This window comes from Neofelis nebulosa, chromosome 3, assembly GCF_028018385.1.
Source record: "Neofelis nebulosa isolate mNeoNeb1 chromosome 3, mNeoNeb1.pri, whole genome shotgun sequence".
Taxonomy (NCBI): Eukaryota; Metazoa; Chordata; class Mammalia; order Carnivora; family Felidae; genus Neofelis; species Neofelis nebulosa.
In genome coordinates, this window is record NC_080784.1 from 174,087,571 (window position 1) to 174,109,996 (window position 22,426).

General features: G+C 37.2%; 1 protein-coding gene across 2 annotated transcripts in view; it reads left to right on the forward strand.

The window, feature by feature from the left end:
- The first annotated feature begins 106 nt into the window (after positions 1–106).
- SMIM14 (small integral membrane protein 14) overlaps positions 107–22,426 on the forward strand; it is a 79,183-nt gene continuing 56,863 nt past the window's right edge. The window contains exon 1 of one of the 2 annotated variants that reach the window (XM_058722802.1): positions 107–361. The gene's annotated coding sequence lies outside the window, so the exon portion shown is untranslated. Of the gene's footprint in view, positions 362–9,066; positions 9,090–22,426 lie in introns of those variants that run through there. The other variant, XM_058722803.1, reaches the window with a different exon arrangement.

Sequence of the window (22,426 nt, forward strand, 5' to 3'; positions counted from 1 at the left end):
ACTGCAACCCCCGCGCCGTGCGCCCCCACGAATAGCGTGTCGCTCGCGCCCGCCCCGCCTCCTCCAACGCACTGGGCAGGCGCGGGGTGCGCGCATGCTCCGCAGGCGGGCTGCTGGGGTCTCCAGTCGCTGCAATCTGTTGCGCCGCCGCCCGCGGGAGCCGGCAGATCCGGGTCTCGTGGCTTAGAGTGACGTGGTCAGTCGAATCAAAACAGAGGAGGGGAGGAAGTCAGCGGCCAGGAGCAGCAGCGGCCGCGGCGTCCCGAGCAGCCGCAGCGTTCCGGAAGCTTCAGGCGGTTTTTCTGCCGAGCCTGGGTCCCGGCCCCCATCCTCCCCGCCCCGTCGGTTGTTGTCTGGGCGGGTGAGTGTCTCCCCCTCTACCACCGCCGTTTGCCGGCCCACCCTCCCGTTACCCTGTTTTTCTTGGGGGTTCCTCAGGCTCTGGGGAACTGCGGCGGCTGCGGCAGAGCGGGGCTGGCTTCTCAGGCTTGGTGGTTCTTCGGCCGGGCTGGTGACTCTGCACCGGGAGAAGCCCGCTGCTGCCGAGTCCGCGCCCCCCGGCGAAGAGCGAGGCAGAGAACCTGCAATTTGGCTCTCTCTGCAGGAAACCAGAGTCGGGGCTTAGCAGGAAAGTGGACGGTAGCCACGGGTGGTTTTATTTTTAGGGCAAGACCGTCAGGTCGGGTGGAGGCGTATAAAGGAGTAAAAAGAAGAGAATCGTAGCTGAAAGGAAAAACCCACAAACCCTGAAACCTACACTCTGTCATTTACCTCTATTTCTCTAGGTTTGATGAAGTCATTAGGATGCGTCCTTTGTTGTGATTGATGAGCCAGGAAAGCTGCCATCCAGAAAGCGGGAGCTTTTTTAGCTCTTATTGTGGTGGGAGTTTAAAGTATTCCTTTTTTCTGTTTGTTCAGTTAGTAGAACCGGAGCTGACAGTAAAGAGGTAGTACCCTTTATAAAGATAGATAATGTGCGATAAACTGGTTACCGGAGTACCTGAAGTCCAGTGTTGCCGTTTAAAGCCAAAGTTTTCCAAAGTGGCTGTTTCTGTGTGTGTTAGGATTTTAGCCAAGATGATGTTTGTTAGCTGTAGAAAGTCGATAGGATGTTTTCACTTGTCCTAGTTTGCCGAATCGAAGATTCGGCCTTATTAGAATGTCTTGGTTTTGCATGGAGAGCCAGATGAGCCTCACGCACGTAATATCTGCGTTTGTTGAAGAGACCTTCCAGTTTTTGTGTGTTATTGTTATAAACCGTTGCCAGCTCTACATGCACGATAACTTGAGGTGTAAGGACGGTGGAAGACCTTTCAGGTGTTTTAGTCTTTAGACCCAATTCAGTGGCGGTTGCAGAAAGCTTGTGTTCTCTTTGACTTCAGGTGGCCGGCCACGCAGATTCTTCTAGTGTAGGCTGCTTCAAACCCTGCCACCCTCTGCGCCCCTCGACAGCACAGAGACAAGAGGACCAAACCTCCTTTTTGCCCTAAGTTGGTGTTTAAAAAAAGAAGATTTTGTTGTTGTTGTTTGGTCCCCAGAAAACTGATTAATTGAGGTGTTTCTTTGGTAAATGGCAAGAAAGGAGAAAACACGTATGTGCTAATTGATTGTCCCTTATGAAATCCAGAAAGAGTACTTAGGAATTTAGGCTACTCCCTTGAAGGGTGTAACCTTGGGTGGTATAACATGGATCACTTCTTAAGGAATTTCTTTCTCCTATATGTGCAATTGCGATCTTTTTTCTTAATACCACAGTTGGAATCCTGCTGATTTAGAAAAATGAAATTGTTTTCTTGAAGTTCTTTTTTTTTTTTACCTTTTATGTAACCTGTAACTGAATATTTTTGCTTATATGCAATAATTTGTAATAATTGGAGAATTATTACAATTAATAAACAAGAAAATAAGTCATTGATAATCCTGCCATCCAGAGATGACCAAAATGTTAGTGGTTTATATCCTTCCAGACTTCTTTTTTGCAGTTAGACATTTTATTCAAAAATGGTATCATAACTGCATATGCTTTTCTGTAACCTTGCTTTTTCGCATAGTAGTACTTTGGAGTAACAAAATTTATATTTTAATAGATACGGACTTTTGGAACCTATCTTTTAGGGTATATTCACTGTATATTTGCCAAACCTTTCCTCCCAAACTTTTATGATAGTACAAAGAAGTTAATATGCATTGTGTAGCCGTGGTTTTCTTGTTTAACCCTTGGGAGAGCAGGCACAAAATAGCCTAAGTTGATAACAGGTAGTTTAAAAGAGTTTTGCTAATTTAGTGATTTGATTCAGGTAAAGATTTAGTTCTGTTCCATAGCTACACTGTGCTCCAAATGCTGACCAGCTGTCCAGGCCTCCGTTAGTGAGGTCCTGAAAGATTTGACTTTATGAATCACACTGAAGAGTCTTGGATGTATGCCCGTTTAGCCCAGTGCCTTTTTGGTGGTGCCAAAAGAGAAGGAAATGTTCCCTTCACCTCAGCTTCAAAAGATAAGTACTGTCTAGGAAGTATCCTAAGTATACTAATAACCTATTTACATCTGTTAGTTGTGAACTACCTAGAACCTTTAAGTCTATTTTTATTCTGTATCTCTTGGGTAATTAGTCCCAGATGCTTACTACTTATTTTGTGACTTAGTTCTTTTTCTTTGACTTACCTTAATTGGAGTGTTTATATTCTAAATTTGGCCATTACTACCCATCCTACCGCCTCTACCTTTGTCACCTTTCGCCATATCTGGCCTACTGTAGTAACCTCCTGACCTCCCCGCCTCCACTTTGGCTTTTTATGGTAATTCCCCTTACCACAGCCCAGAGATCCTTTAAAGTGTAAATTATGTTGCCTTGTTTTTGGAGAGCCTTTCATCACATTCAGAATAAAATACAAACGTCGTGTTCTGGAACAGCCTCCTTCCCTTAACTCACCTTGTATCGCTCTGCCTAGATTAGTACCCTAGGGCCTGGCCATGTCTGTTCCTGTGTTCTAGACCCACTAGGACAAGCTGGGAACTTGCTAGGCTTGTTCCTGCCTTAGGGCATTTGAGCTTGCTGTACCCTGTGGCTTCAGTATTCTCCCAGATCTTGCTATGGCTGATTCCATCATGTCATTCAGGTTTCAGATGTTTCTTTGAGGAAATTTCTCCCAGTTATCTCTCCATTTTCTTTTATTTTATTCATAACATTTTGCACTATCTGGAATTTCCCTATTTTTTTAATATTCTGGTTCCTATGCTAGAAGTTAAACTGAAAATTGGGATCCTGGGGATGTTTTCCTATTCTCTGCCTAGTAGGTACTTAATGAATGTTAGTTGAATGAATGAACTTGCTGAACATGTCTGTATTCCTCTTGACATACTGTCAGTTTTAGATAAGCCCTTTATATAGAAGAATCCTACTTTTGAGTCTTTTTTTTTTTTTTTTTTTTTTTTTAATAGGACAGTGCCTTGATTCTCTTACTTCAGTAATTCTTGATGTTTGGGCCAGAGCATGGCTACATTCTACTTTAGAACTGTAGAATTAATCCCTGGGAGGAATGGGTTCCAGGAATCTGCATTTTCAACAAGCCCTTGAGGTGATTTTAATGCATATCAAAGTTTGAGAATGTTTCTTAATATTTTAATGGCTTTTCTCTGGGAGATTACTTCTTGCTTTGTAGTAATAATGATAGCTACCATTTTGGGGAACTCTCTTACGTGTTAGGTACTATGCTAAAAAATTACATGTTTTTCAGTTAACTGTAGATGTAGAACAACTCTGACGTACGTATTCCTACTTCCATTTTACACATGAAGGAACTGTGACATGGTAAGTGGCAGAAAGTTGGACTTGAACATATCTGTGAATCACTATACCCTACTGCCTCTGAACTAGCGTTTAGAATTGTACACAGTACTTTGGTTTTGATAGACCATGTTTTTGTTAAGGGCAAGATAGTGTATTCTGTCTCATTTCCAATCCAATCCTTAATGAAGTCCATTGGTTTGCTGGTCTTTTTGCTGAAGTTGCACAGGCAAAGTTGCAGAGGGAGAGGACCTCTGTAAAGACTCCTAGGTCTTCTTGCTTTTTGTATTGAGAGCCTACCAGGCTTAAAGTAAATTTTAAGTATTTGAAGTTTTCTCCTTCCTGTGCATTACCTTGTCTTCCACACACCAAAAACCTACCACTTTCTGTCTGCTTATGTAGTCATTTGAATTCTTTCTGTATTTTCTCCATTGATGTGAGTGATTAACTATTTGGACTATCATTGGATCATTGTAAACTGAATAGATTTTTCACTGCAAGACCCCTTTCTAAATGAGCTAAAAAAATGTTAAATTTGATTGGTGTGTTGATTTTTTTGAGGTGGGGGAACTTAATCTAGAAAAATACCGGTTGTCTTTAGTTTCTTCCTAGTCTTTAAGCTTAGCTAACTGTGTTTATCTTTGGAGGCTCAGGTCACACATGACCTTTACCAGAGCTCTGTCCTCACCCACCTCAGGCTTCTGTAAATAGCAATGTTTCTGATCCCATCACTTCACTTTCTGTATTTAATTGTCTGTGGCTATTTGGCCTATTTGATCGGAAGACCCATGAGGTCAGGGAGGACCAGTTAGACAATCAGTAGGCATGTTGATGTAATAAATAAAAGAAGAAAAATAACAACTTTAATCTGTGTTTGTAAAAAATGGTACATTGCTAAAAGGAATTATTTGTGATCTTTTCCCATATAATTTAATAGGACTTAGAACAAAACCTCAATACAAGACCCTAAATTGTCCAAATTAATAAATAGTGATATATTGGTATATGAAATATAAAGATTTTGCAGAAAGTGAAGCACTCCCAACTGTTCTTTGTTATATTTTGGCTTCTATAAGGACTTTTTATGACCATAAAACTTCTTAGATGATTAACTGATACATGCTACAGGCTTATAAGTAAAGGTATTCTTTTGGTACGTGTTTATGTGCATATTCGTGTTTTGGCCCACATAATAAGTACTAACCATATGAATGGTTGTTTCTGTAGTTGGGCACCTATCAGCAGATCCTCCATTTGGATAAAGAGCAGTTTGGGCACTTTAAAAGCCATTTTGAAAAAGGGCTGAAAATTAGTTGAGTCTGAAATTAAACTGTGGTTACCTGCCTGAATATCAATAATAGTGGCATTTACCTTTTATGGCTATATTTGCCAGCCCCTTGAATTCCTTCGCACACTTCCCATGTACTTGTCACATCAGTCCTCCAAGTCAGATACTGTTATTCCTAATTTACACTGCAGGAAATAGGCTCTGACTAGTTAGGTAAGTTGCCCAGGGTAAAGCCACTGGTACTGTTGGGATTCAAACCCAATTTTCCCCTGACCCAAAGCTCATGGACTTTATATGGCAGCAGTATTGACTGATCTTCCATGATCATAGAAGTTATAGTAAGTAAACCTACTTTTTACAGCTGTCAGAATATGCTAGTAGAACTCCTTTCATGAATTGAAGATGGGTTTCTAATAGCCCCTGTGTTTTTTTTTTTTTTTTTTTTAACATAAGAGATGCTTGTTATGAAAGGCTGCAAGACGGTAGTATATGAAGCCCAACACAACAAAATCTGTAATCTTCTCATTCAGAAGTTATCTCTGTACATGGCATTTTCTTCCAGTCTTTTATTTATTTATTTAAAATGAATCTTTGGGGGACGTCTGGGTGGCTCAGTCGGTTGAGCATCTGACTCTTGATTTCAGCTCAGGTCGTGATCTTGAGATCCATAGGATCGAGCCCCGTGTTGCACTCTGTAGTGACAGCGCACAGCCTACTTGGGATTCTCTCTCTACTCTCTCTCTGCCCCACCCTCCCCCCAAAATAAATAAATAAACTTAAAAAATTTTTTTTAAATAAAAAATAAACTTCATCTTTGGTGTAAATAAGATGTAATACCCACATAAGCTTGTATCTTAGTTTAGTTTTGTGGGGTTTTGTTTTTGTTTTTGTTTTAACTTAATGAGCTTTTTACCATGGCCTTAGAAACTTTCTACTTTCTTGATTTCTAGAAACTTTTTTATTTTTAACTGGCTACATTTTTTTTTTATTTTTTTAAAATCTTTCTTTCTCTTTTTAGTAATCTCTGCACCCAACCTGAGGCTCAAACTCAAGATCCCAAGATCAAGAGCCGCTCACTCTTCTGATTGAGCCAGCCAGGCACCCCTTAACTGGCTATATTTTAGAAGATATTTTGAATAAGCTTGATTACTTGATTACTCATGTTGGACATGAGTGTAGTTGCCAGTTTCACCATTATAAATGATACTGTGATGAACCATGGCTTTAAAAGTTAACCTAAGCTCTGAATGATTAGAGCAACCAGTCTAATTCTTTGTTTTAAGTTATGTTTAAGACTTTTTAATGATTTGAAATGTAGTGATTTTAATCGTAATTTGACAAGTATATACAGTATACATGTATTTGTGATGCCTAGAAAATTTACATGAGAGTTTTTAATAGAGATTACCTCAGAGGGGAGAAAAGTACTTTTAACTTTATTTTAAAAAAGAGAAAACTTCTTGTATTTGAATTTTGAAACTATAAATGTGTATTGTTTAAAAAAAAAAATCAAGTCCTGGGGCACCTGGCTGGCTCAGTTGGTTGAGCATCCAACATCCGCTCAGGTCGTGATCTCAACAGTTTGTGAGTTTGAGCCCTGCATCAGGCTTGCTGCTGTTAGCACAGAGCCTGTTTCAGATATTCTGTTCTCCTCTCTTCTGTCTCTTTCCCCGCTCCTGCTCACGCTCTCATTTTAAAAAATTAAAAAATAAATGTAAAATAATCAACTCCTTTGAAAAACTAAAATCTTGCTTCTAAACTAAAACCTAATTTTTAGATGTGTAATAGGGTTTCTAGTGTGTTAATAACATTTTAAACCTCAGTGCTCTTGTTTTGGAGAAAGTTCCCTTCTCATAGCTTATTTTCCTACTGAATTTTCATTTCCTATTTTAAATTTAGGTCGTGGCACAGATGTGAGTCTCAGCTTTTTAAAAATACAAAATGAAGCTGGTTTTTGCTTGACTGCACTCATTGATAAGTACTACATGTGCAGTGTTTTCAGAATTTAACAGCTTAAAATAAAGATGTTTCAATCAAGATAGGAAAGCAGTAAGCATCTTCCTGGTATATGCAACAGACTTAGAGGTGTACTGGCTGCTAGCTTGTTTTATATTACTATATACTTTTTAAAACACAAGTTAATTTTTTTACATAGTATGTATTTTGTTGCTTTGTTACTCTTAGCAAAGGTAATATAAAAGAAACTGACTTGCTTAAAATTTTGAAGACAAAAAAAATCTGTGGTGTTTATTCAAATTTCATTTTTTAACAATATTGGTTTCTTTATCACATTGGGTCTAAGCATTTTTCCTGTCATCATGAGTGGCATTTATGTGCATCTGTCTATAAATGTGTTATCTAGGTTGTAGCATGGATGAGAGGGATTACATGAATTGGGAGAGCAGTAACCATATTTCTTTCTGTTCAAGAAATCATATAAGCAAGCAAATGAATGAGAGAAAAAGTCTTGATTCCACTCTTTGAATGATATAAATTATTCACAAACTTGTAATATTACTTGTGATGTACTTCACAATTTCAGAACACACTAGTACTGTATTTTGTAATAAGAGCTGTTGAAAATTGCTTTCTTAACATAAGTAACCTGTATCCACTATGATTTGGTATTACATAGTATGGAATTTTTATATCATCTTCTGTTGAATTTTTCTGTTTGTAACTTAGAAAAAACAGACTTTTTTCCTTAGTTTAAAAGTTTTTTATTCAGGGGACGCCTGGCTGGCTCAGTTGGAAGAGCATGCGACTCTAGATCTTGGGGTCTTGATTTCAAGCCTCATGTTGGGTATAGAGATTACTTTAAAAAGTAAATTAAAAACTTAAAACATTTTTTAAATTCAGAACATGTCTAATAAGTATTGTGTAAATTTTAGAAAACATTTTAGAATATGAAAAATTTGGTTATGATATTGGATACAAAGATGGTTCATTTGAAAAGTTTTCCTTTATTTGACCATTCACAATAAATTTTACAGACCATTCACAATAAATAAATAAATAAAAGACTGAGAGAGAATCTTTGGGACTGTACAAAAGTAAGGAACATCCAGGGAAGGTCAGGAAATTCATAGGTGAGGGACCAAGATTCAGAACAGAAGACTTCTTTCTGCTTTGTATCTTTTATGCAGAAGAGCGATAGCTGAGCCCCAGGGGAATACAAACCTGCCAAAGCAGTATACAGAGATTTCAGGCTGAGAGTTCAAGATAAATTTAAAACATAAGGGCTTAAGACTTGAATTGGCCCAGAGCATTTTACAGCTTATAAAGCACTCTTACACATTCTTGCTTGATCTTCGAAACAACCCTTTAAAAAGAATAGTTTCAGTTATTGCTCTTGTTTTATAGATAGGGAAAGTGAAGTCAAAGAGAAGCTAATTTATCCTTTTCTCAGTACTGCTGTAACTTGAATTGTTTATCTAAGATGTATTCTGCTATCCCATGATGTTTTAGCCTAAGGTGATTCCTAGAATACAATCAAATATAGGTAAAGGAAGAAAAAGGTCACTGAGGAAAGAGAAGGTAGTGTCTAAGACATAGGGAAATCGAGTACATTAACTGCGAGTTTCTAGAATAGTGGTGGCAGCCCTGGGGTGGACCTTTTATAGAATCCTGCAGAGATATGGAGGAATTAAGGAGCTGAAGAAATTCTTGATGTCCTTGAAGAGTTAAGCTTTTAGAAGCGATGGGTGGAAGGTTAGTTGAGGAGAGAAATAATTCTTTGATTTTGAGCTTTCTCCTGAGAGGTCACTTGTCTGTGACATTTATTTTGGCTGTTAATTATACACTGGTATGTAATTATTATTATATGAGTTAATTATAATTAATAATTGATTGCAGCTCTTAGAGGTAAGGGATGCCTTTTATTTCTTTTATATCCTCCTCTGAACTCTTCTGCCAGTTACTTAGTCCCCCGAAGCCTTGTTAGATATATACTTCAGAGGAAAGGAGAAGTGAGAGAAGACATGGGTTTGAATCACACCTCTGCTTTGTGACACTGGGTAAGTCACTGAGGCTCTCCGGACCTCAGTTCTTCTCTATTTAAATGAATAGGTGAGAACTGCTGCATCCCCAAAGTTTTAATAGTAACACTTGTGAAGTTGTGATTTGTTGAATTATGAGTAAATGAAGGCTTGTCATCCTCATACATGTAGGTAATGTATACCCTACCTATACAGTGGTATCTTGCACAGACCTATTGGTAACACTCATCTTGTTTCTTGTATACATTCCCATTACACTCTGTGGAAAATAAGTATTTTGTTGTTATTCTTTCTAGCCTGCTTTGGTCTCTTCCTTTTGAATAGTATGCTCTTTCTGAAAGAGTGCCTTGAAGCTTTTTGTAATCCTGTAAAAATATTTTGTAAGAATTTCAGAGATGGTTCTTATTGTACTTTCTCTTATAAATAGCTCATTCTAGGTGGAACAATATAGGGTCATCCTATTGGATCAGTATAGGGAATATTATAGGGAATTTGTAATTATAATTGCTTGGCTAGTAATTTGAGTTTTAAAATTTGTTGTGATAGAATTCAGGGAGTCTCAACTCCAAAGCACAGAGATTGTAATATTTAGGGTATATAATGGAATTTAATTTCAACATTTAAATTATTTTATTTTATTTTATTTTTTTGAAGTTTCTTTATTTAGAGAGAGAGCTCACATGACCAGGGGAGGGGCAGAGAGAGAATTCTAAGTAGGCTCTGCACTGCCAGCACAAAGCCTGATGTGGGGCTTGATCTCAGGAACTGTGAGATCATGACCTGAGCCAAAATCAAGAGTCAGATGCTTAACCAGCTGAGCCACCCAGGTGCTCCTCAACATTTAAATTAAAAACATAAAATGTCTTTAACTTCTCCCAGACATAGCTTTAGCACAGTTTTTAGCAAATGATTAACTAATTTGACCTTGTGTCTGCATCCTTTTCTTGTCTACTTCCCATCAGAGATGCAAATGTAGTTTAAGTGAAAAGTAAGTCATTGATAAGAAGTAATAGGAAGTCAGTTGATAGTCATCTAATTTCTGTACTGCTCTGAAGTTGTCTTTTAAGATTGAAAGAAATGTCACTAGCATGATTGGTCATATCAGAAAGATGTGGAATGAGCCCTGGTCAGGAATTTACATTGTCACTTCCTGTCCAGAGTTCATCTCATACTAGATGTGTGATCATGGTCAAATTGCTAGCTTCCCTGAACCTATTTTTCTCATTTATGTCTTATGTTATGTTATGTTATGTTATGTTATGTTATGTTATGTTATGTTTGTTATGTTATGTTTTAGAGAGAGTGAGTGCGTGCATGCACGAGTGGGAAAGGGACAGAGGCAGAGGGGGAGAGAATCTTAAGCAGGCTCCATGGTCAGCACAGAGCTGAATGTGGGGCTTGATCTCACAACTGCGAGATCACGACCTGAGCCGAATCAAGAGTCAGATCCTTAACCAATTAAGCCACCTGGGTGCCCCCTATTTTCCTCATTTAAAAACAGGGATAATTTTCCTGCTTTGACTTTGTCAGAAGGGGTGTTGATAGCATGTGAAAGTAGTTAAGCTACAGGCAACTATAAACTACAGGTATGGCTATGTTTGCTTGAGATCCATTTCTGATAAAAGAATAGAGCAAGTGAATATGTGTTGTGTATGAGTGAATTTGAACACCTTATTACATTGAGATGTTGGATCATCTGATAAAATTAATCCCAACCGCTTAATTGTAGTATATTAGTATATAGCATGATAATGATATTTTACTCGAATTGATAGACAAATATTTTGTTCTCCATGTTTAATAAGAAAGATGGCCAAAGTTTTGGCATATCTCTTCTCTTTTGTTTGGTCAGTTGTCTAATTTACTATGGAATAAAAACCTCTGCATAAAAACTTGGGGTCAGAAAGCTGTTTCTAGAAGGAAATTATTTTTAGAGGTGAGTAATTCCCTATATGATATAATTGGGAACAAGGTTAAGAATAAGAGTGGAAAGCAAACTCAAGTGTAGTCTCCCTTAATGTCCTGGAAGCAGTTCTAGCAGTTTCTGGCATTTGGTTCACTTTCTTGGTTTTATAACTTTCAAGTTTTCATCAGTAGAATTGATGCTTTTTAGAAAAAAATGCATAGAATACTTATTCTGAGTTCCCCATTTCATTGACCATCATTTCTATTTTCTGTCTTAAACAAACTGCATGCATTCTAAATTGTTACTTTGCATTGTGCTCTTGCTGTGGGTGTTTATTTTTATTTTTTTGAAGGGAAAGAATTTTGATACCGTTCTTGATCACTGTAAAGATTCGATTGGCTGTTTGAAAAGTTGATTTCATCATAAATCACTTTCTTAAAATCACAGTAGAAAGATTATTTTCATCCTTCTTGAAACAGCCTTGGTTATCCCTACTTTCTCAAGAAGAGCCCTATGTTTGCATGGAGGGAAACTGAAGTGTGTTTTGTTTTTCTTTAAAACTGTAGTAAAAAAAAAACAAAACCTTAAGTATGTTTGAAATTTTTGGTACTAAAAGGTAAAATAGTATAATGAGTTCCTGTGTACCCATCAACTGGCTTCAACAATTATTTAACTCATGGCTGTTTTATTTTGTGTATTCTTCTCCCTTGCAGGATTATTTTCAACTAGTTTCCAGGCATTATATCTTGGTAACTGAAAATACCTAGTAGGATCTCTCAGAGATAAGGACTCTTTTTAGATGTGTAATTGACATTGTAGTTATGTTAAAAAAAAAAAAATGAGTAATTCCTAAATGTTATTTGATCCAGTCAGTATTCAAAGTTCCTTGTTCTTGCATAAATGTCCTTTTATAATGTTTGAATCAGGATTCAAACAAGGTCTGTACATTGCATTTAATTGATGCCTCCTAAATCTCTTAACCATATCCCTGCCATATCTTAATGTTTTATTTATTTACTTTTTGCCATTTATTTACTGGTAAATCTGAGTTAGTTTTCCTGGGTTTAGCTGCAGTATCCAGAAATTTTTTCCTTATTATAAGAGTTCATGTGTGATCATTATATGATACTTCAAAAATAAAATGTGTAGGGATACCTGGGTGGCTCAGACAGCTCAGAGCCTGGAGCCTGCTTTGTATTCTGTGTCTCCCTCTCTTTATGCCCCTCCCCCACTTGTGCTCACTCGTTCTCTCTCTCAAAAATAAGTGAATAAACTTTTTTAAAAAGTTAAAAAAAATAAAATGTATAAAGGGAAAGGTAAAATCCTGTCACCTAGAGATACCCAAGGTTGAAGTTTTTGGTATGCTTTCAACTTTTTTGAGTTTGTGTTTTTTTGTGCTTTTTTAACCATGTGCATGTGCTATGCTTATTTTTATATACTATTTGATATACTTTAATATTGTGTTGTGATCATTTCCCCATGTCATTATGAAAGAAAATGAAACATTTGGCTGCCTAATACTTCATAGAATGTATCATAATTTAACCATTCCCTTTTACCCGTTTAGATTGTTCTAGTTTTTCACTGTTATGAGAACCATCTTTGTACATAATTCTTTGTGTTTCAGATTTTTAAAAATAGAAACTGAGTTATTCAGAGGCCATGAACCTTTTTTAACTTCTGGATTCATATTGCCATAAAAATTATTATAATTTGTAATCTCAAATGCATTCTACAATTTATTTAAGAATCTGTTTGCATATGCTCTGTTATTAAGATGCCTTTGTGAGCCATATTAGTTGAATGTGGTTTTTCCCCAATTCTTTTGCTCTTTTTATTTTATTTGGGTTTTTTTTTTAATGTACACGGTATTATGTTGTAAATTTGTTGGTATTTTACGTTGTGTGTGGGTAGTTCTTCCACAATGGTCAAATAAATATTCACCTAAATTGCCTTCTAGAATTACTGATGGGTTTTTTCCTTCTTAACTGTTAGTAGGTTTTCCTAAGACCATTTATTAAAATACTGATTCCTTCATTCATTTGTGATTTAAGCTTTGATGTATAGATAAATACATTTTGTGGTTGGTATGTTCAGAAAATTCTATAAAAAGAATTTATTTCTTATTTCCTAGGTTTACTTATTTACTAGGTTGTTGTATTATCTTTATCCCTCTCCTTCCTCCACCTTTGTTTTTCTGCTTGTCATCCCACCTATGATGTGCATCCGAGATGTCTTTGATTCTGGATTTGCCCTGGGAAAACAAAACTAGTCCAGTCCTTGTCTTTTTCTTTTTTGTCTGTATATAAAAAAAATTTTTTTTGAGTGTTTATTTATTTTTGAGAGAGACAGAGACAGAATGTGAGTGGGTTAGGGGCAGAGAGAGAGGGAGACACAGAATCTGAAACAGACTCCAGGCTCTGAGCTGTCAGCACAGAGCCCGATGCAGGGCTCGAACTCACAGAGCTGTGAGATCATGACCTTGAGTCATGAGCTGTCAGCACAGAGCCCAATGCAGGGCTCGAACTCAGGAACGGTGAGATCATGACCTGAGCTGAAGTTGGATGCTCAACCTACTGAGCCATCCAGGTGCCCCTGTGTATTTTTTTAAAACATTTTTTGTTAAAGTTTATTTATTTTGAGAGAGGGAGAGAACACGAGCAGGGTAGGGGCAGAGAGGGAGGGAGAGAGAGAATCCCAAGCAGGCTCCATGCTGTCAGTGCAGAACCCGAGTTGGGGCTCAAACTCAGGAACTGTGACATCATGACCTGAGCTGAAATCAAGAGTTGGATGCTTAACTGACTGAGCCACCCAGGTGCCCCTGCCTTCATTTTAAACTCAGTGTGACAAAGCATTATATAAACATTGATAGTTTGTGGTATTTATACTGTTATTTCAGCATTTTGATTTCTCTTTTTAAAGTTTCTACCAGAGAGTGAGTAGGAGCAGGGAAAGGTCAACTTTTTTTTATTAAGTTTTTAATTTTAATTCCAGTATAGTAAACATACGGTGTTATATTAGTTTCAGGTATACAATACAGTGATTCAGTAATTGTGTACATTACTCAGTGCTCACTCATCATGATAAGTGTACATATTCTTTAGGGAAAGATAAACTTTGGAAAACTGAGTTTGCAAAGAATGATTATCTCAGATTTAGGGCAAAGACTGATTTTAGAAGTATCCATGTATATACTTAGTCATTCCTTGTTGATATGATTTGTTTCATTTTGTAATACATTTACTTATGAAGTTTAGAAGCCCTTTCATTATATATTAAGTCTAGCCAACAAATTCAGCGATGACAGAGGGTCAGAGGGTTACAAGAGAAAATTGAGATGCATTTATTTGTTCCTAGAGCTAATGGTTCTGGCAGTGGGAAGAACAAGAAACTTCCAGTAAGGTTATTCTTTTAAAAAGTTAATATTTTTTTGAATAGTTCAGAAGTGTTGTTACTACTTCTGTCCCCTAGCCACCCTTTCCAGAGGCAACCAATTATATAATTACTTTTAAATACTAAATTCTTAAGGTTTTAGGCCATTTGCAAACCTCTCTCTATAGATAAAAATTCATGTTTAAGTTATTAATGTGTGGGAGTTTTGGCAACAACCTTTAGTATTTTGGGTAGAATCATTTGTTTAATGTGTACATGAATGTTTATATGTATATACAAATTGACATACCCTTACGTAAATATATAATTTGATTCAAGCAGTAAAATGTAGTATGGAAACTCAGGAAAAGAAGAAGAAGAAAACATCATCTGATCTCCTTAACAGAACCAGTACAGTCATTTTAACGTAGCATAATTCTTCCCTGGGTTTAAATTCTGGGCATATAGTAATTCTACATACTTTTTTTTTCTTTAACCACAAGAATTTCACAAGGATTTCTGACTCATTTCTTATGAAGGAAATGAATTTTTAGTAATATTGCTCTTGGAAGCAGGGTAGGGAACTAACCTTTATTGAAGAAGAGAAACAACTAGAGATTGGCAAAAAAGTAGGGAGTTTAAATAAGGGTACATATTTTTATAATTCAGCCTTGAGAAAAATAAAGTAAAAATCAAGTTGTAGTAATTCTGGATTGTTAGAACTGATTGTTTTCCCCTCCTCCTCCTACTCTTCCTCCTCTTCCGCCTTTTTTGTAAGTTAAGCGATAAACCCAATGTGGGGCTTGAACTCATGACCCTAAGATTAAGGGTTACATGCTCCACTGACTGAGCCAGCCTGGAGCCCTATTTTAAGGAATGGATCCGAGATGTATAAAGGATAAGCTGACATTTTGTTATGTTTTTATGTGGATACCAGAGGGAATTTATTTTAAAAGGAAAGTTTGTGGTATGCTAAGTCATGCTAAGTTTATGTTGAGACCTCAGTGAAGCAGGGACAGCAGAGGCCAGAGACTCTAAGTCATAAAATGTAAAGGGATTGACACATCGAAAGGCCGAGTATACAGTACTCTACTTCAAGTAAAAATTAATTTATTAGCCTCTTGATAGAATTATAGGGAGGGTGATCCCAAAAAGTTTCTGGAGAGCAATGGATAATTGTGGAATTAATAGTCTATTACCCAATATTACTAATTTAAGATAAGTAAAATGTCAGTAATCTATTTCTTTTTATCATTTGTAAGGACTTACCTAGGGTCACCTGGAAGTAGTATTAGTCTGCTTTGTCTTCTCTGATCTGTGATAAGTTTTGTGTTCTTTCTTTGTTTTTGATGTCCTTGACAGTTTTGAAGGAGTATTGATTAGGTGTTTGTAGAATTCCTCAGTTTGGGTTTGATGATTTTTTCTCATGATTAGACTTAGTGTTTGGGGGGAAGAATACCACAGACATGAACTGCCCTTCTCATCACATATTAATAAAGAGTACATAATATCAGCATGATTTATCACTCATGATATATACCTTGATCTTTTGGTTAAGGTAGTATTTGCTAGGTTTCTCCACTATAAAGTCACCTTTGCTTTCTATATTCTACTCTTTATAAGTAAGTCACTAAGTCAAGTCCACACTCAAGGTCAGAGGAGCGTTAAGCTTTACCTCTTCGAGGGGTTAAATCTACTTACAGTATTTGGAATTCTGTACGGAAGATTTATTCTTTTCCATCGTTCTGCTTTCCCCGCTCTGTTGGAGTATTTAAAAATAAATCACAGATAAAACACACGTCAGTGACAAGAACATTTTTAGAGTTTTTTTTTTTCTCTTTCTTTCTTTCTTTTTTTTTTTTTTGAGTAACTCTACACCCAACATGGGGCCTGAATTCACGGCCCCAAGATCAAGAAGCATGCTCCATGGACTGAGCCAGCCAGGTACCCCTGCAGTTTTGATACATATTGCCAAATTACTTTTCCAAAGTGTTGTGGCTATTAGCTGTAGGACTTAGCAGTGTATGAGTAAACTTTCATTGTTCTTTGTGTTTTGTTTTCAGGTAAAAGTTCACATTGATTTGCAGGTATTTGATGACATAGTTAAGGTGAGGTTTTTTTTTTTTTAATTTTTTTTTTTTTTTAACGTTTATTTATTTTTGAGACAGAGAGAGACAGAGCATGAACGGGGGAGGGTCAGAGAGAGGGAGACACAGAATCTGAAACAGGCTCCAGGCTCTGAGCTGTCAGCACAGAGCCTGACACAGGGCTCGAACTCATGGACCGCGAGATCATGACCTGAGCCGAAGTCGGCCGCTCAACCGACTGAGCCACCCAGGCGCCCCGAGGTTTTTTTTTTTTTAAGTAAACTACCTCCCAATTTGGGGTTCAAATTCAAGATCAAGAGTCCCAGGCTCTACCACCGAGCCAGCCAGGTGCCCCAGGGTGACTTTTTTTTTTTATGTTTGTTAATTAACTATGACTCTTATGGGAATTATCTTTTCCCTTTGGCTTTACCTATTTCAAAAATTTTTTAGAGCCTCTCTTGGCTATTTTAACTCTGTCTTTTAGAGATGTAAGAGATTTACTTACCATTTTGCTTACTAGCCATTAATATTTATATATTTATATTTATTTATGTTTATTTTTGAGAGAGAGAGAGAGAGAGAGACAGAGTGCGAGCAGAGGAGGGGCAGAGAGGGAGACAGAATCTGAAGCAGGCTTCGGGCTCTGAGCTGTGAGCTCAGAGCCCTATGTGGGGCTCTCAGACACTTAATCCACTGAGCCACCCAGGTGCCCCTAGCCCTTAATTCTAATTATCTTCAGGGTTTTATCTTTTATTCAGTTTTCATGACCATATCCTCTTTCTTAGTCTTGTATTTAAAAATTTTTTTCCTTGTTTCTCTTACATTTTACCTATTGGTAGGAAATTTGCTATCCATTGGTTAAGAAGTAAACAATTTAAGGCCATTTATAAAGTTCATGTAATGGTAATTCCATTCCAAATTAATGTGAGAACTATTATAGGTTAATCTAGGATATGATTGGATTATATCCTTTAAAAATTCATGAGTGAATCTTCCAAGCATTTTGTGTTAAAAGTACTTTTAAAATATTTACTATTTTGCAATGTGTTATAAAAATTGCTAACCCATTTGAAAGCGACTTTTATCACCTTGAAACCTATGTTAACATTTTGCTACATTTGGGAATTTTTGTTACTCCCAGGTATTTGTAAAATACTCTCTCTTAAAATAATTTAGAATATAATAGTGTCTTAAAAGGATCTCACCAAACCAAATATTTTCTTCTGTAAGAGGAACCACGTACAGAAAATGAAAACTCACATATGCATACTAACATAGAAATGCTTTCTTCCCTAAATCTTTAATGGCTTGGAAGACAATTTTTTTTTCACGTGAATCTTTGACCGCTATGGCAACAAAAAATAGCTCCAAAATAAAAGAAAATTTAAGTAATTTAAATAAAATTATCAATTAAATTTGACTCCCCAGAGGTGAAATAAGGTAAATTAAACCCACCCAGGATGAGCTGGAGTGTTTAAGGTTCTAATAGCAGATTATAAACCGGTTAACAGCACTGGAAAATTCCCTCAGCATATAGAAACAGGATGACTCAACTGACATATTGCAGCTGAACTCTACTGGGAAAGGTTTGTTATTTGCAGTGGAAGGAGGAAATGACCCGGATCAGAGCATTTGCCCTCCCAACATTCAGAGTGTATTATTTCACTTCTTTTCTATGGTAGGAGTTGTTTAAGAGAGGATAGTTTGAGAGCTTTAGATGTGTGCATTTGTTTTGCCCTTTTAAGGCGTAAAAAGCAACCTTTAGGGGCTCCTGGTGACTCAGTCGGTTAGGCATCTGACTCTTGATTACAGCTCAGGTTATGAACTCACGGTTTGTAGTATTAAGCCTCGTGTGGGCCCTGCACTGACATTGCAGAGCCTGCTTGGGATTCTCTCTCCCTATCTCTCTGCTCCTCCCCTACTTGCTCTCTGTCTCACTCTCAAAATAAATAAAAATAAACTTTTAAAAAGTTGCTCTATTGTGGGCAAGACAGAACTGGGTTACTGAATCAGAATCTTGGTATGTTAGAATTTATTTCAGGGTGTTTTACAAATACCTAGAATTTATGTCAAGGTACAGAAAGGTATTTTACAAATACCTAAGGGTATTAAGACAATTCTTTTGATGTCCTTGTTTCAGAGTTGTTCACCTCCTCAATATATATTCTAATGTGAGAACAGTGCTAAAGAATACCAAAATCATGAGCTTGACTCTTACAAACAACCAGCTTTGTTGCAATTGGTCATAAAATGTCAAAGTCGTGAAAATATGAACAATACACTGAAAAAAATCAAAATAATCCAGGGGAGGAGGGGAGGAATTACACATGGGCATAGATAAAATAGATGAAACAGGCCATTGGTTGATAACTACTGAAGTTGGGTGACAGCTTCTGGAGAGTTCCTACACAATTCTACTTTTTCATATTTTGAAATTTTTAATAATTTATACATTAGAATCTTCCTTTTACAGTTAATACATGCGATAGCAATCTGACTGTGGTCATAAATTAACCGACAGTTTATAGGTTGCTTTTTTTTTTTTTTAATGTATGTTTATTTTGAGAGCCGCTTAACTGACTGGGCCACGCAGGTGCCTCTGATAGAGCAACTTCTTAATGTCTCTGGACACATGAGATTTATTTTATTACTATTATATTTTAATGTTTATTTTTCTGAGAGAGAGAGAGAGAAAGAGTGTGAGTGGAGGAGGGGCAGAGAGAGAGGGAGACACAGAACCTGAAGCCGGCTCCAGGCTCCGAGCTGTTAGCACAGAGCCTAATGCAGGGCTTAAACCCACGGACCTGAGTTGAGGTCAGATGCTTGACTGACTGAGCCACCCAGGGTCCCTGGACACATGAGATTTAAATGTGAGGTAGGATTGGTTAAGTTTTTTTGCTCTAGTGCTTAGCTGCTTGTGTGCACTGATGCTTGTTCTGAGGTCCTAGCCAAAAGAGAACTGTTTCCATTCTGTTTTCAAAAAACAAATAATTTTAAGTGGAAACTACTAACTGAAAACTGAATAGTACTTAAAACAGCTCAAGTTTATGTGAGGAAAGTTCCACAGAAGCATAGCGCTGTTGAAGAATGTCCTGTTTATAAGTGCGTATTCTCATTTTACTGGAACTAGTTAATACTGACATATACTTTAAAATTCTAGGTGATTTACATGCTCCTGGCATATAGATACAGAGAAAAGAAACTTCAGAAATTCAACAAATATTTATTAATGGCTGTGGCTTAAGCAGCAAAGGAGTTGTTTGGAGACAGAGTGATGACTAAAATAGGTTCCTGCCCTCAAGAAGCTGTGGACTTTTTGCAGGTGGAGGTGATGGTGATATTGGTGAAATCTAATTTTGCCAATCAAATGAATTAAAAGGAGACTTGAAACTAGCTGTGTTTTACAATTTTTATGGATGATGATAGGAACAGGTCTCCCTTTATAAAAGACAATTTGTTAGCATTTTGGTGTTCAGAGGCTGCAGAACTCGGTAGGTATTAGGCATTTTAGTATTTGAATTTCATATTTAAAAACTTATAGTATCTTTTAATTTCAAATGGCATTTTATTGCCTGGGGAGGCACAGATAGGAAGGAAGGACCAGTATTATAAGTGGACCAGTATTTGCTTATGTCTACACCAGTACAGTCTGAGCTCTTTTATCCCTATACAATTTGCAAAGAGGTGAGAAACAGGCTTTCAAGGGTGAATTTTATCTGTAAGGGTAGGATATATTTACTTTCAGGTTTTCTGTGTTAGATATGTATAGTCCGTTCTCTGACATGAAGGCTAATCTTTTTTTTTTTTTAATATTTTTTAATGTTTATTTATTTTTGAGAGACAGTATGAGTAGGGGAGGGGCAGAGAGAGAGAGGGAGACACAGAATCCAAAGCAGGCTCCAGGTTCTGAGCTGTCAGCCCAGAGCCCAACTCGGGGCTTGAATCCACGAACCGTGAGATCATGACCTGAGCCAAAGTTGGCCACTTAACCAGCTGAGCCACCCAGGTGCCCCCTTTTTTTTAAAGTTGGGGTCAGACAAACCTGTGAGGTAGTCAGAGTTTGTATTTGGTATTTCCTACCTTCTGGAGAGTTAGGCTCTCCAGCTTAGGTGGTTGGCAACTTTTCTTCCCCTTCCAACCCTCAACTCCTGCTTAGCCCAGGCAAACAGATCTAAGAAGATACTAGATGGGAAGTAGGTTTGCCCTGACTGTTGTGCAACTTGATTTCACCTCAGTCTATCTTGGATATTTCCCCAAATCATTACAAAGAAATCCGCCTCATTCTTTTCAACAGCTGTGTAGGGTTTTTTGTACTCATACTATCATTTATTTAATCAGAACCACAGGGATAAAGGATATACACTTTGCTTTATCATTTTTTGCTCTTATAAACAATGAACATCCTTATACAACAACATTGTGTGTTTATTTGGATATGGATATCCAAGTTAACTAGATAAATTAATTTTTACCAATCTTCTGATAGATGAAAGTGATACTTTGATTTGCACCTCTTTTGTTTTTTGTTCATTGCCTCTGTATTTTCCTGTGAATGTGACCTTTGATCATTTTTTTGTTAGGTTGCCATTTCTGCATTGACTTTTCAGAGTTTCCTGTAAATTAAGGAAATTAACCTAATATGTGTTGCAAGTGTTCCTCCAAGTTCTTTGTCTTTTTATTTTACAGTATATTTTTGGTTGATAGAAATTTTTGTAATTTTTGGCTGTCACAAAAGTATTATTCCTTTATAGTTTCTCGGATTTATGTTCTGCATATATCCCACTTGTCTTCTTGTAGTTAAAAATTTGTGACTTTTAAAAGTTAAACTTTTTCTATATTTTTAAAGTCTTAATATATGGGTACACATTCATTGTAAGAAATGTTTAAAAATTGACAAAATGAAAGTCTGTCCTTAAAATTATATTCTTTTCCCTACAGCTAATCACTTTTTAAGTTGGATGTATATTTTTCCACTCTTTTATGTATGCATCATACTAAAATTTAAAAAAAAGTTATCTTAGCACTTATTAATAGTTGATTGTTGAAAGTGGTACCTTTATAAATTCCCCCTCAAAAATCATGGGTCAGTTTGTGGGCATTCTTTTTTTTTTTTTTAATGTTTGTTTATTTTTGAGAGAGTGTGCACGTGCGTGCAAGCAGGAGAGGGGCAAAGAGAGAGGGAGACAGAATTCGAAGCAAGCTCTAGGCTCTGAGCTGGCAGCACAGAGCCTGATGCAGGGCTTGAACCCAAGAACCGTGAGATCATGACCTGAGCCGAAGTTGGATGCTTAACCAACTGAGCCACCCAGGTGCCCCAATGTGGGCATTCTATTCTAATCCATTGCTCTAGTTGATTGTTTCTATGTGTGGCCTTATTTTAAAAAGTCAAATCACTAACGCGTCTAGAATTTGTTTTAGTGTAAGGAATGAGGGTAGGGAGCCAGCTGTGCCTTACATCACTTACGGAATAATTTGTCTTCCCTCCAGTAACTTAATATGCTGTCATCAAACCTAGATAATTCTAGAAAGGACACCATTATCTCTGACCTATTCAAAGAGCATTTTGACTAGGCTTCCTATATTAGTTAGCTTCCCTCCTGTTTTCCGTAATGCAGCTGAGATGATCTTTTCGAAACATACCAGCATAAAACCTTTTATGGGCTTCACATTGCTATTTGGATGAAGACTTAATCTTGACCATGGCCTAAAGCACTGTGTGTGGCCCATCTCTTGACCTCTCTGGTCTCATTTCAGGCTACTCTTGCTCTCTGGATGCCAGCACATTGTGGCTTTCTTTGAGTTCTTCCACTATGTCATACTCTTACTCCAGGGTCTTTACCCAGCTTTTCCCTTTGTGTCTGGACCTCTGTCCTCACACCTTCTTTCTTGCCCTATTGTATTCCAGTGCATCCTTCCGTTTTAAACTCAAAGTTAACTTTTTTTTTAAATTTATTTTGAGAGAGAGAGCGTGCACAGGAGGGGCAGAGAGA